The 14,009-nt window shown below is 42.4% G+C and overlaps 2 long non-coding RNA genes across 3 annotated transcripts in view; both read left to right on the top strand.

Moving 5' to 3' along the window:
- Window positions 1-3,227, top strand: part of LOC101681588 — a 41,811-nt gene extending 38,584 nt beyond the window's left edge. For both annotated transcript variants that reach the window (XR_006607258.1, XR_006607257.1), the window contains 3 exons: window positions 535-1,018; window positions 1,313-1,403; window positions 2,212-3,227. This is a non-coding gene — a long non-coding RNA (uncharacterized LOC101681588). The remainder of the gene's footprint in view (window positions 1-534; window positions 1,019-1,312; window positions 1,404-2,211) is intronic.
- Window positions 3,228-3,264: 37 nt separating this feature from the next.
- On the top strand, window positions 3,265-5,336 carry LOC123392547. The gene is made up of 2 exons (XR_006607300.1): window positions 3,265-3,393; window positions 4,025-5,336. It is a non-coding gene; the product is annotated as an uncharacterized LOC123392547 (long non-coding RNA).
- Window positions 5,337-14,009: the final 8,673 nt, after the last annotated feature.

The raw sequence follows: 14,009 nt of genomic DNA, 5'->3' as shown, positions 1-14,009 counted from the left end.
AGCCGAACATCAGAGTAACAATCTGTGCCTCCTTCCATAGTGGACAGCAAGAATTCGGCTCACAGTTTAACCCTGCATGCCAGGCATCTGGCTTGCCCTTGCAGAGTTCATGCTCTTCTGAGAAATAAGGTTAACATGCAGGAAACGATAAAGACCCATATAAGCCAGCTGGTGAGTGCCACAGGGATTCAAATAAATGATTGACCATGAGGTTCACAATCATGGGGAAAAGACATACAGAACCCAAGAACAGGTAGGATGCAATTGCAAGGAAAGAGTGAGAGGGACAACAGTTAGGCACAGAGCGCTCATGGGCTGGTGCATGGGCTGCAGCAACCCAATGAAGACCACGAGTATTCTCCCCTTTTGTCGACGAGGAAACTGGGCACAGCCAGTTCCTGCTTTAACCACCACCATCCCTTCCTCTCGTAAGCTACCAAGATAGGGTGACCACAGCGTGAGTCAGTGGTAGGATCCCACTCACAGGTGCTGTGTTTGATTTCGCTTTTAATTATTAGCATCCCTTGTTCTTAGGTCCTATGAGCTGTGCTGGAGGAAATACTTGAAACTGGTACCCACCAGGAGCATCCCTTCCTCCCTGGTGCGTCTGGGGATCTGGAGTAGTGAGCTACAGCGCTGTCACCATCTCACACTGGACTTGACATTCCAGAATTGGAACTGGCTCCACATCAGGGAGCACAGTCCATGAGGAAAGGCTTCAAAGTACCTCTGCTCTTTGACCAGAAGACGTAAAATTTCTATTACCATATTTTACCATTCTCTTTGTGGAAGTAGATCGGATCTTTAAAGAAGTTCAGTTTCTTGAATGTTATTGTGTGTTTACTATGAGCGATGTATGGTAGGTTATAAGGGAAACGGCGATGAATAAGAAAAGGACTTGGGGGTGGGAAGAGTATATGGAAGTAACTGAAACATGAAGCCAAACAAACAGCAAAGTGTCAGACCTGGAAGAACTGGGTTTGATTCTGGTCTTCACTACCTACTGTGTGATTTTAGGGTAAGTCACTCAACTGCACTGAACTCAATTTGCTGATCTGTTCAGAAGAAAGAATAAGAACTTGTCTTACTGGATCATCGTGATGATTAAAATCAGTATTTTGATAGGTGCATTAAAGAAATGTCATACAAATTTTAATTATTATATTTCAAATATATCAATGCTGCAGTAGAAATTGTACATGTTAAAAGGAGAATGGGAGCTATCTAGTGGGAATATCTGTTCACCTTTGTTGTGAATGGTGCACCTTCCTGTTTAGTCCTATTCTAATATTTTCCTCACTTTCTCTTTTAGGGTATGGAGGTTCCTTCCTTGAGCATCCTTGAGCATCACCCTCATATGGAGAATTAAAAATAGCCCTGGGAAGGAAAGGCAGGGAGCAGAGGTGAAGAGAGTGGAATGTTGCTGTTAGAGAAATGACTGGCAGTGTTTATTTTCAATCACAGAACTGCACATCCATGCTCACCGAGTGTCTGTCCACATCCAGGTCTTAGTCTGGGAATGTTCCAAATGAGGCAAAGCTTGGAATTACACCTGCTCTTCAGCGAGGGGGGGGGGGGACGAATCCTCAAGTATTATTCCTAATTATTTTGGTCCTTTAATGATGTCTAGCCTTCCAAATATGGGATCAGACATTTACCCACACCTAGCTCTCCTCGTATCAACATTTTTTCATTTTTTTCTTTCAATAAATATTAATTGAGGGCTTACTATGTGCTAAGCACCATACTGGGCACTAAGGCTTCCGACACACCCAAGACCTAGCTCCTGACCTTCCATCCTTGAGAGCATCACAGAAGATGGAAATGGACAGTTTCAAAATGATGAATTAGGTACTCCCAAAATAAAATAAGGTGCTCTAGGGCCTCACTTCCTCTGAGAAAACTTTCCTTTGGTGCCCTTAGGCTGCATTACACACTCTTTCTAAGGCAAGTCTCCAGACCACCTGATTTTCTCAATTAATATTTATTGAAAGAAAATACGAATGAATGAATGTTTGTAAGAGACAAGGTGGATAGAGGTGAGCCTGCTCATACAGAGACCTAACTGTCTATGAATGGTCTTGCAGGCTTTGTTCCATTTGGAGATAGTCAAAAACTGCTTGTAAGATCAGGTTTTTTTTGTTTTTTGTTTTTAAGATTTATTTCTTTTATTTTTAAAAATTTTTTCCATTTTATTTTATTTCTTTTCAGTATTCCAAGATTCATTGTTTATGCGCCACACCCAATGCTCCATGCAATATGTGCCGTCCCATGATACCCACCACCCGGATAAGAGCAGTTTTTTAAAATGAAACACCATAACCTTGGGACAACACGGATCTAGCAGAAATTTCTTTTCTACAGACCAAGGAGAAGTTTGATCATTATAATGTCTACTGTTGACAAGCTCCCTTCGATGCTTTCTGTTTCCTTACAATAACCCCATAGACGGTCTTAGTATCATCTCTATCTTACAGGTGATAGAGCCTAGCCATAGAGTGACATTTATCTGCTCCCATAGGGTAACAACCTCTTAAATCAGATAATCAAAGGAAATAAGGAAGCAGTACTTGGGCAACCAGAACTCGAGTTTTTGTTGAATTAAGTTCTATAATGGTCCCAATTTTTGCTTCATTCAGATATCCAAGCTTCTACTGGATTCTATTTCATTCATAATAAACTAAAGAAGATTCTAATCATTGTTTCTGGGTAGATGTGGATAGTATAATCTGAAAAATTAGTACAAACATCATAAAACATTAAGTGGAATGTTGATAGTAAGTTTAAAAGTTGACCATTCAGTTAAGGAGACTGGTTGGAATTTGAAACTGTTAAAATGACCAGAAGATATTCTTCTAGAACCGATGATGCTGTGGCTATCCATGTTTGGAACTTTCATCAGATTCAACCCAATAAACATTTCCCAGGCACCTACTACGTGGCACATGCTGGGACAGATACTGAAGATGCAAAGATGAAAAAGTGTTTCTTCCTGTTGTTGTCAGAAGTTGCTCTGATTTGAAGCCATTTGAAGCCTTCTAAGGAAGCCCAGAGGAGGGAAGGAATGACACTGCGTGGTGCGTGGCTCATGGGAACGCTTTCTCGATGGGACAACCATTGAGCTAGAACTAGGCCCTAGCTGGACTACAAGAAAGAAGGACACTTTTTTTTTTTTTTTTTTAAGGACCCTATTTATTTGACAGAGAGCACAGGCTGGGGGTTTGGGTAGGGGGAGAGGCAGAGGTAGAGGGAGAAGCAGACTCCCCCTGAGTGGGGAGCCCAATCTGGGACTCGATCCCAAGACCCTGAGATCATGACCTGAGCCGAAGGAGATGCTTAATCAACTGAGCCACCCAAGCAGCCCCAAGAAAGACACTCTTAGAGTAAGAAATGGTAAGAAAATCCACAGAGACACAGGAGAACATGGGTATTTGGGTTTCAGGTTGCAGGAAGCTGGAAAGGGAGCCTGGAATTAAACTGGGAAGGCTTTGACAGTTATGGTGTGGGGTTGTGAGAATGGGGTGGGGTATCAGATGAAAAAATGGGCAATGAAATAGTTGACCCAGAACTTAAGTATCTTCTGGGAATGGCACTGAAGAGCTCAAGGGGTTTTGGAGGCTGGGGCCCTGGGTTTGAGTCCCATATCTGCCACCAACCATATGACTTTGGCCAGTTTATTTAGCCTAGGCTGTAAAAGGAAGCTAACAAACATATCGATCCTACAAGGTCATTGCGAGAACAGAAGGAGGTAATATCAGTCACAAACCGTGTGTATGAGGTAAAGCACTTTCTGAATGCTAATTACTAATATTATTATTTGATGCCAAAAAGAGAGAGGCTGGGAGTGTCCATTTGTTTAATATCCTCTCTTTGTGTTTTCAAGAATTCTTGTTTTTCTTTCCTTTTTTTTTAAATTTTATTTTTTATGAACATATAATGTATTTTTATCCCCAGGGGTACAGGTCTGTGAATTGACCTTTTTTGTTTTGCTTTGTTTTAAAGGTTTTATTTATTTATTTGACAGAGAGAGTGTCAGCACAAGCAGGGAGAGGGGAAGAGGGAGAAGCAGGCTCCCCACCGAGCAGGGAACCCGATGCGGAACTCAATCCCAGGACCTTGGGATCATGACCGGAGCCAAAGGGAGACGCTTAATCGACTGAGCCACCCAGGCACCCCAAGAAGTCTTGTTTTTCTACAGCACTGTATAAATGCTAATGGTTTGCTTTCCACATGTCACAAAAACCCTGATTAATTGTGATACTTCTAAACTTGGTATACAGCCTAGCGTAGACAGGGGCAAAAGGAAGCTAGCATTTTTTAGTATTTGGCCATGCCAGTCAATTGGCAAACATCATCTCATTTGATCTGCACTGTGATACTTTGATGTATTTATTGTCCCTATTCACCAGCCTAGAAAATCAATGTTGGGAGTTACTGAACTTGTCCAGATTAATTAAGAAGTGGCAGAACCTGGATCTGAAAGTCTTGTCTGTGCAGATTCTGATCCCCATGCTTGTCCCCGCCCCTGCCCAACACACACTGTGCTGTGCAGAGCACATAGCTGTGCTTAAACTAAATACCCCACATCTTTTTCCTCTGGTAACTCCCCCGTGATGAGGCCCCTCCTGAATTGGTCGTGCTGGCAACACATGGCTCCATGGCTGATTGGGCTGCTCCTGATCTAAGCTGCACCCGTCATCTTCCTCCTGAAATTTGGAATTGGGATATTAAGCATCTGAGCCTGTGGGAACCAGGCAGAAAGGACAAGCAGAGTCAGGGCCTGAGCCGACAGCCTGGGAAGGAAGCCGCATTCAGATGCAGGCTGGAGCATGGAGGAGCAGCCCCCATTGGCGGAAGAGGCGGAAGAACGTGATGTCCTGGGAGGAGAGTGGAGACAACAGGCTCGGAGAGTTGGGACCGTGTGCGCTGAGAGCAAGGTGGGCAAAGGGCTGTCTCAGCCTCCAGTGAACTTCCAGTTTTCAGCGCCAATTCCAGAGACATTTTGATACCCTTAACAAAAATCTCCCTTTTTAGAAACTAGCTTGTCCTATAGTCAAATAGCCTCGATCAAAGCAGCACACAGTAAATGTTTCTCTCCTGAGCAGCTTGCTATGATACTCTATTGTTTTTATTAATTCTTTGGTCTGTAGGTCGTTCTTGTCAGTTTGGTTCTGGAGCCCTTGCTCTCGTAGGATGAATGAATAATGTTTTGGAAATCACTCACCCGAGAAAGGTGGCAAATAGTGGAGCAGAGGTATTTGAAAAACATGAGAGTTTTAGGCTATTTTAGATGGTCTGAATACCTATGAATAAATATAATGTTTCTAAAATCCAAAGGATGCCTTATTTCAATGCATTTTTTTTGTTCTGTTTTGTTGTTGTTGTTGTTGTTTGAAAGAGAGAGTGAGAGAGCACTCAAACTGAGGGAGGGGCAGAGGGAGTGGGAGAGAGAGAATCTTCAAGCAGGTTCCATGCCCAGTGCGGAGCCTGAAGTAGGGCTCGATCTAATGACCCTGAGATCTTGACCTAAGCAGAAATCAAGACAGACGCTTAACCAACTGAGCCACCTAAGCACCCAATTTCAATGTATTTTTAAAATTATTTGCAACAGGCTAGGATTTCTGGTTCCACTTTTAGTAATAACAACAAATTTTTTAAATTTAAATTTATTTAATTAATATATAGTGTATTATTAGTTTCAGAGCTAGAGTTTAGTGACTCATCAGTTGCATATAACACCCATTACTACTTAATATCCATCAGCCAGCTACCCCCCCCCAACTCTCCTCCAGCATAAGCATTTTTATATAAGGTAGAAAGGGCACTGAAAAGCAAAGACCCACCTGTCTGGGGACTAGCAAAAAAGCAATGACAGATAGCATATTTCCTTAGAGGAAAAGTCCTGTAGTAGACATTAAGTCAGGGAGAGGAATAGTTTATGAACTTAATACAGTAGCTCAAAATAGTTCAGCATTCCTTTTGTTTTGTTTGTTTGTTTGTTTGTTTTTTTTAAAAAGATTATTTATTTATTTATTTGACAGAGATCACAAGTAGGCAGAGAGGCAGGCAGGGAGAGAGAGGGAGAGGAGGAAACAGGCTCCCTGCTGAGCAGAGAGCCCGATGTGGGACTCCATCCCAGGACCCTGGGATCATGACCTGAGCGGAAGGCAGAGGCTTAACCTACTGAGCCACCCAGGTGCCCCTTGTTCAGTATTCCTTTTGAAAGCAGTATATGAATAGGAGGGAAAGGTGTTAAGTTGAAGAGGTTAACTCAACTTTATTGTGCTGGGTGGCTCAGTCTGTTAAGTGTCTGCCTTGGGCTCAGGTCATGATCCTCACGGTCCTGGGATAGAGCCCCAGGACAGGCTCCCTGTTCAGCAGGGAGCCTGCTTCTCCCTCTCCCTCTGCAGCTCCTCCTGCTTATGCTCTCTCTTTCTCTGTGTCAAATAAATAAGTAAAATATTTTATAAATAAATAAAATAATGGTTCTATTTTGGGGAAATATTTTTGGAACTATTTTTGAGAAAAAAAGGCCTGTTTTAAAAAAAATGTGCTGCATTCTCTCCGACTCAGCTGACCAGGCCTAAGGGGATTTCGAGGGGTCTGGATTCAGAGGCTGCAACCAGATGGTGGCTTTGTTAGTACCTTAGCAGAAAGGGAGCATCACTGTTGGAATGGGGACTCCTATTCATAGAACAGTGGCAGATAGCATCGTACCAAAATGAAAACTCCAGTGCACTGACTTTATTTCCAGTGTGAATTTTGAGTCTACAGAGCCCTGGCCAGCTGTGGAGAAAGGGGAAGTACATTGAACTTGGAGGAACAGGGTCCAGTTGCCTGTGTCTGCTTCTTTGCTGTGTGACCTGGGCAAACCGTTTAATTTCTCTGAACTTAGGGTTCTTGTTGGTAAAATCATGAGGACTGGAGAAAGGGCCATGGAAAGTGTTCATTTTCTAGGAGCATGGTGTCAAATTTTCTAGAGAGGCTGTGGGTTGGATTAATAAAATACCATATTTGACCCTGACTAGACTAGTACAATGCCTGGAGCCAAATGGGCACCCCAAAGCTGCTTTCTCCTCTCTTCATTGTTACTCTGAGCCAAGCACTGATGGCCTGCAGTATGTTGGGTCCTGCTAATCAGGAGCAATGTGAAAAATGGCCTCTACCCTAGCCAGCCACCATTTTCCTGCTACTTGGTGGGAGAGGAGGGTCGGAAGGATTCATGCTAGCCGAGCAGGTGGAATCCATCCAGGTGTCTCAGGACTTTAAGTGCTTGGGGAGCAGCTGCATCTTTTCGATATTTGGGTTTCCAAAATAAAATCTTCAGGGGCGCCTGAGTGGCTCAGTCATTAAGCATCTGCCTTCTGCTGCTCAGGTCATGATCCCGGGGTCTTGGGATGGAGTCCTGCGTGAGGCTCCCTGCTCCTTGGGAAGCCTGCTTCTCCCTCTCCCTCTGCCCCTGCTTTTTCCTACCTCTTGTGTGCTCTCTCTCTCTCTCTCTCTCTCTGCTCTCTCTTTCTCTCTCAAATAAATAAAATCTTTAAAAAAAAAGAAACAAAATCTCCAAAGTAGATAGAGATCTAGTGTAAAACTGGAATGCTCAAATGGTTCACAGGATGAGTGCCCGAGAATCCAAAAAGTCAGCTTCGTCGGACATCCTTAGAAAAGGAGGCACGGGCAAAGGTGGGCTTGGCTTAGAGGGTGTCAACATGCAAATGGGGCATGGAGGGTGTGGGAGGGGGGCGCAGGATATTGAGAAGGGTGCCCCGACATTCCTTCAACGGCTGCAAATTGCTTTGTAAGGGAGGATTCCCCACTCGGGATCAATAAGCAGTTCTCAGCTGATATTCTTTAAAGCATATAAAAGTGTGGAAGCAATCATACCATGGGGAAGTTTCCATGGGGCCCCAGGCAGGCTGAGGTAGAAGAATGAAAGCTGCCCTCCAGGGCTCAAGAGAGGGAGGAAGGGAAACAGCTGTGAGCATCTCTGGAAGGAGGAAACCTGTAATATTCACACACAGGGTGAGAAAGAGAGAAAAGGAACAGGGACATGGGGCAGCAGGAAACAGCACATTTCCACTGACTTCACTTTTGAAAACATAATGGTCTTGTTAAAAAAAAGAATTGGGGAACTGGTGCACGTTGTATGCGGATTTGTTTTTAACCAAGGAGTCAACAATTCGGGCTTTAACTTAAAAAATGTAATTCCACCTTTATTGCGCAAGGTCTCCACAACCTGGGCTTGAGAAGGAGCGCTCAAAGTTTAACACTGTATCCATGGAATTTAACTTGGGTCTAGTTTGCCACCAGGTGAAACTGAAGACTGTTCCGAAGATGGAAATATGGTCTACACTGCTTGCTCCCTTTGCATGGGCTGGAAGACTACTGGTCTAGAACCTGGTCTAGAACCATCTACAACCAAGATGATAGGAACATATACTGGAAAATTCAAAGAAATGTGGACAAGGGGGAGGCAGATAACCCCTATTGTGCTGAGCACCCCTAAATCTTTCGGAGTCTTTTCCTCATCTGATAAATGAGGATAATAACATCCATCTCACAGCTGTTGTGAAAATAAGATTCAGCAAGGGCATGTAACAGGGCTCAAGCTGGAGGAGTAGATCCTGAGCAGATAAATGTTGGTGCGCTTTCTCTGGCAGACCAGCAGGTGCCCCCATGTTTTCCGGAGAAAACCTGTTACCTGCCATGTAGGAATGTGTTTCATGTCATCTAAGGCAAATGGGGTGTTGGTGATTGAATCTAAGTTTTCTCTTCTTCCAACCGCAAGGGACAAGAGTTAAGTTAGGAAAGTAGATATTTGGTGTTTCTCGTTGTGTCAGAGTTGTTGGTTGTGGGGAGTTTACGGGGGGTGGGGAGAATGATGGCTATTTTGATGTCTCTGTTAATCCTACACTAGACACTTGCCTGGCAGCTGAAACCACTACAATTTCTGGCCTGCTGGCCCATGGAGAGATAGATTTAGAGAGGGTCCCCAAGGAAAGCCAACAGCAAGTTTCCCACTTCTCTCAGACACCATGCTGGGCACATTCAAATGTAATATTCCGGGGTGCCTGGGTGGCCTAGTTGGTTAAGCCACGGCCTTTGGCTCAGGTTGTGATCCCAGAATCCTGGGACCAAGTGCGGCACAGGGCTCCCAGCTCTGCAGGGAGTCTGCTTCTCCCTCTGACCTCCTCGTCTCTTGTTATGATCAGTGTTTGTACTCTAGCCACAGAGAAACATTGAGCCCGAGATCCTTGTGAGCTGGTGGAAGAGGGGGGACAGAAGAGTAAGCAGCGAGTCTGTCAATGTTGATTCAAAATCCTCATTGCTTCTGCTATGGACATCACCGTCGTGTGATCAGAAAACCTCTGGAAGTTTCTGACACACAAGGAGTCTCTCCAGCCACCCTCACAGCACATCCCCATGGCTCTGGCTCATGAGGTAAGCCACAGCCCTCTGTGTGCCGGGGAAGACAGCTTATGGGCAAAAGGGACTATTTCAGCATTAACTTCATTTCACTGATGAGTTTCATTTCATTGACAAATCGTCATGCCCTGGTTAGCCATGAGTGCGTCTCTGGGGAGGGACCAAGTTGTGGGACAATTTACAGGGATATTATTACTTTATTATAATATTGCTCTTTTTACAGTGATAAAAGAAACTGCCACTTCTTAAATACGCCCTGCTTACAGACTACATTTTACATAGCACCTCATTTAATTCACACAATGACTCTATCTAGTAAATATTATCACTCTCATGTTATAGACAAAAAAGCTCAAGGAGGTTAAGAGGCTTGCCGAAGGTCACAACAAGTGGCAGAGCAGCAGTGCACAGTGCCCTCTTTTTAATGGTCAAGAGTGTGGTCTTTCCATCTCACTGTAGAGTCTCTCAAAATAATGACTCCCTACATTGCAATGGGGCCTTATGCCTGGGCTCTGGGAGTTCAGGTCTGCTGTTCTCCTAAATGAAGTTCTTCCTCTGTGAAGTTAACTTGCATTCTCTAAATCTCTAAATCGAGATAAATTTGGTGATCAGAAATAGCAAAGATGATCTCTGCTCATTAGAAGGCATCTTCCAAGTTTCCAGCCCTGAAACCCAGGGCACTCCTGGGGATTGAGCTTTGAATTGTCACTTACCCTCCATCCTGGATGCTACCAAGGTGTTGATTTTTTCTTCCTAATGTTTCCTGTAGTCACTGCTGGCCTTCTCCCCCCATGTCACCACTCTCTCGCATTATTTCAGTAGTTTCCTAATTACTCCTTGCGTGTGGGTTCTTCCCATTCCCAGCCCTGCTGCTAGACTGACCTTCCCCAAAACATCATTTTTTAAATATCAATCCTCATTCAAAAATATTCTATTAATATGATGCAGCCTTTTAGGCCGATATTGGTGAAGAGTAGTTAATGACATGATATGGAAAAAATGTTCACAGAATGTTGTTAAATGAAAAAATTGCTTACAATATACAGCAAATGTTAATACAGGTGATCTGTGTGTGGTGGAATTATGGATAAGTTTATCATCTTTTTGCTTATCAAGAGTTCTTAAATTTTTAAAATTTATTTATTCTCAGAAAAACAGTATTCATTATTTTTGCACCACATCCAGTGCTCCATGCAATCCGTGCCCTCTATAATACCCACCACCTGGTACCCCAACCTCCCACCCCCCCTGCCACTTTAAACCCCTCAGATTGTTTTTCAGAGTCCATAGTCTCTCATGATTCACCTCCCCTTCCAATTTCCCCCAACTCCCTTCTCCTCTCTAACACCCCTTGTCCTCCATGATATTTGTTATGCTCCATAAATAAATGAAACCATATGATAATTGAGTTCTTAATTTTTTTGCAATAAATGGTAGTCTTATAAAAAGACAAAAAAGTAGAAGCTACTGTAAAAAAATCATAAAAAAGTCATTCAGAGTACTATAAAATAGAACAATGGTAGAATTCCATTTTTTACTATTCAATTGGCAAGAAGAGTTGAAGTTATACTGGCCAGGATTGGCAAAGGTGAAGACAGGGGCATCCTTGCACACTGTGGGTGGGAACGGAAACTGGTACAAACTTAGCGGAAGACAACGTGGAGGACACATCATCATGAAAAATGTGCATCAGCTTGAAATCAACAATTCAATTTTAGGAATCCATAGTGTAAAAAGATGGCTCTCAAAGTGTGATCTAATCCAACAATATCAGCTTCACATTGGGACTTGTTAAAAATGCCAATTCTCAGGCCCTACACCTGACCTACTAAATCAAACTCTGGAAGCAGGGTCTGGGAGTCCATGCTTTAACCAGACCTCCAGGTAATTCTGAAGCACATTTAGTATTTGGGGGTCATGCTCTAGAAATGCCATCAGGTAGTAAATCTCTGTGAACATGAGCTGTAATGATATACGTTACTACCTTATTTGTAATGCCGTAACATTATAAACAATCTTTGTATTCAAGAGAGAAATTGCCAAATAGGTTAAACCAATCTATCCTGTGAAATGCTACATACAGTTAAAGAGAAAAAGTATTAGCAGGGAAGAATTGTTAAGACAGGAGGTTTAGTAAAAATAAAAAGAAAAATTTGCAAAAATGTCTGTAATATTATTAACTGTGAGCAAAGCCTGCTTTTATATACTCGTGTTTTAACTTTTCAAACAATAGATTCATTTATCACCTATGTAAAAAAAAAAAAAAAAATCCTCCCATCAGCTCCTAGAAGATAGAACTCAGACTTCTTAGACTGGCTAAGGGGATCCTCCATGATCTGCTTCAAACCTGATTCTCCAAATCAGTGCCCCAGACCTAGTATTTCCATAAGGAAGCTATCTATTAAACAAGGCTTACTACTTAAGCCTTGATTCTACTTGTAGCTGAGGAAACTGAAAAATTCTTTTTGGGAAAAATGATTCCCGAAAGTCGAGTGACTGCTTACCAGCTCCCGGTCACACGGGCCATGCTGGAACCCGGGTCCGGTATGCTGTGTTCCAAGTGCTTGTTCAGCTCCCTATGCTGGGAAACCATGAATATGTTATGTTACATGGCAAATGAAACTTTGCAGATAGAATTAAAGTTACCTGAATTATCCCAGATTCCCTGAGTGGGCCCAATGAAATGACATGGGCCCTTAAATGTGGAAGAGGAAGAAGCGGAGTATAAAAAAAAAAAAAAAATGAGGCAAGGAATGGAGATACTGCAGAGTTTCAAATCATGAGAGGACTCAGCCTGCCATGGCCGGTGTTGAAGAGGGAATGGGGAAGGCATGAGCCGGCGGGCAAGTGGCCTCTCAGCTGACAGCGAGGGAACAGGGACCTTAATCCTACAGCCACGAGGAACTGAATTCTGCCAACAACTGGAAGGCACAAGGAAGCAGATTCCCCCTAGAGACTCCAGAAAGCCATGGAATCCCACAGACACCTTGACTTGAGCTGGGAGATGCCCATACCAGACTTCTACGGAAATGTGAGGTAATAAGTGTGTGTTGTTTTGTTTTAAGCTGATATATTTGTGGTAATTTGTTATGGTGGCATATTTGCTTGCTAGGGCTGCCATGACAAAGTGCCACAAATTGGGTGTTGGAACATCAGCAATGTTTTCTGTCACAGCTCTGTCCAAGAACAATATATCAGCAGGCTTGGTCCCTCCTAAGGGCTGGGAGAGAAGGCTCTGGTCCAGGTCCCCCTCCTTGGCCTGCAGACAACTGTTTTCTCCCTATGTCTTCATATCTCTTCCCCACCATATGCGTCTCTGGGTCCCAATTTTCCCCTTCTATAAGGACACCAGTCATGTTGAATGAAAACCCACCTTAATGACTTCATTTTAACATGATTACCTTGGTAAACATTCTGTCTCCAAATAAGATCACACTCTGAGATACTTGGGGTTAGGGAACTTACTATATATACATATTTAAAAATATATAATTTATGTATATATAAAATTATATATAAATTATATTGTATATAGTTTATGTAATATAAAATATATATCTATATATAAAATTTTATATATATCATATATATGATACACACACACACATACACACACACATAAAATCACATCAATGAAAGAACCTAAAAGTAATAACATCACTGTAGCAATGAGCACACCTAGAACCCAGATCTTGATTTCTAAATATCATTTCCCCCTAAAAAAATCAGGGCTCTTTGAAAAAAATAACTGCTTCTGGCTCTGGCCCTGGTGCAGGGCAAATGCAGGTGAGCCTGGGGAATTGTGCTGTGCCTGAAAGAGAGGAAATACTTAAAGATTAATGAGGTCATGTCAAAAGGACACAGGATCCTGCCTGAAGTGGTTCCCCCTGGCCAAGTGTGGGATAATTTGAACATCAAAAAGAAGGTGACAGTAATGGATTATAATTCGTTGAAGTTTTTAAAAAAAAAGTCCATGAGTCCATAATCATATTAAAAAGAAAAGGACTTTCAAGAAAACGAGATCTAATAAATGTAAAAGAAGTGACAGAAAAATCACTGTATTCAGGCCCTAATGTGATAATTGATTTAGGCAAGAATCATACAGATGCTAACTACTGAGTACAAGATTTTTGGACAAGAGGTTCACAGAACATCAGCATGGTACCTCATAAATTATTTATCAGTTATATAGGGGGGAGTTACCTTCTTAATAAATTGAGTCATTTGGTGATTTCTACTTTAAGTAAATGATAAAACTTAGTGTCACCAAAAGTGGAACAATCTGACATTATTTGAGACTTTTGATTATGAGTGCCACCTGATACGAGGTAAAGAGTATGGATTATTTTTGTCAAAAAGAATTTAATTTGCATGTAACCATGAGGAACAACCATACACATTCAGAATGTGGCACATTCTATAAACATTCACGTGAGCTCTTCAAAAAAGGTCCATGTCATTAAAAAAGGACAACTGAAAAAGAAGTCAGGGGGACCACTCTAGATTAAAAGAAACTAAAGAAAATACCACAGGCAATATGCAACCTTCCCTGGATTCTCAGTTTTTTAAAAAATGCTATAAAA

The sequence above is a fragment of the Mustela putorius genome, unplaced genomic scaffold (assembly GCF_011764305.1).
Source record: "Mustela putorius furo isolate JIRA1106 unplaced genomic scaffold, ASM1176430v1.1 tig00000585_pilon_pilon_pilon, whole genome shotgun sequence".
NCBI lineage: Eukaryota > Metazoa > Chordata > Mammalia > Carnivora > Mustelidae > Mustela > Mustela putorius.
This window is presented reverse-complemented; position numbering and strand designations above follow the sequence as displayed.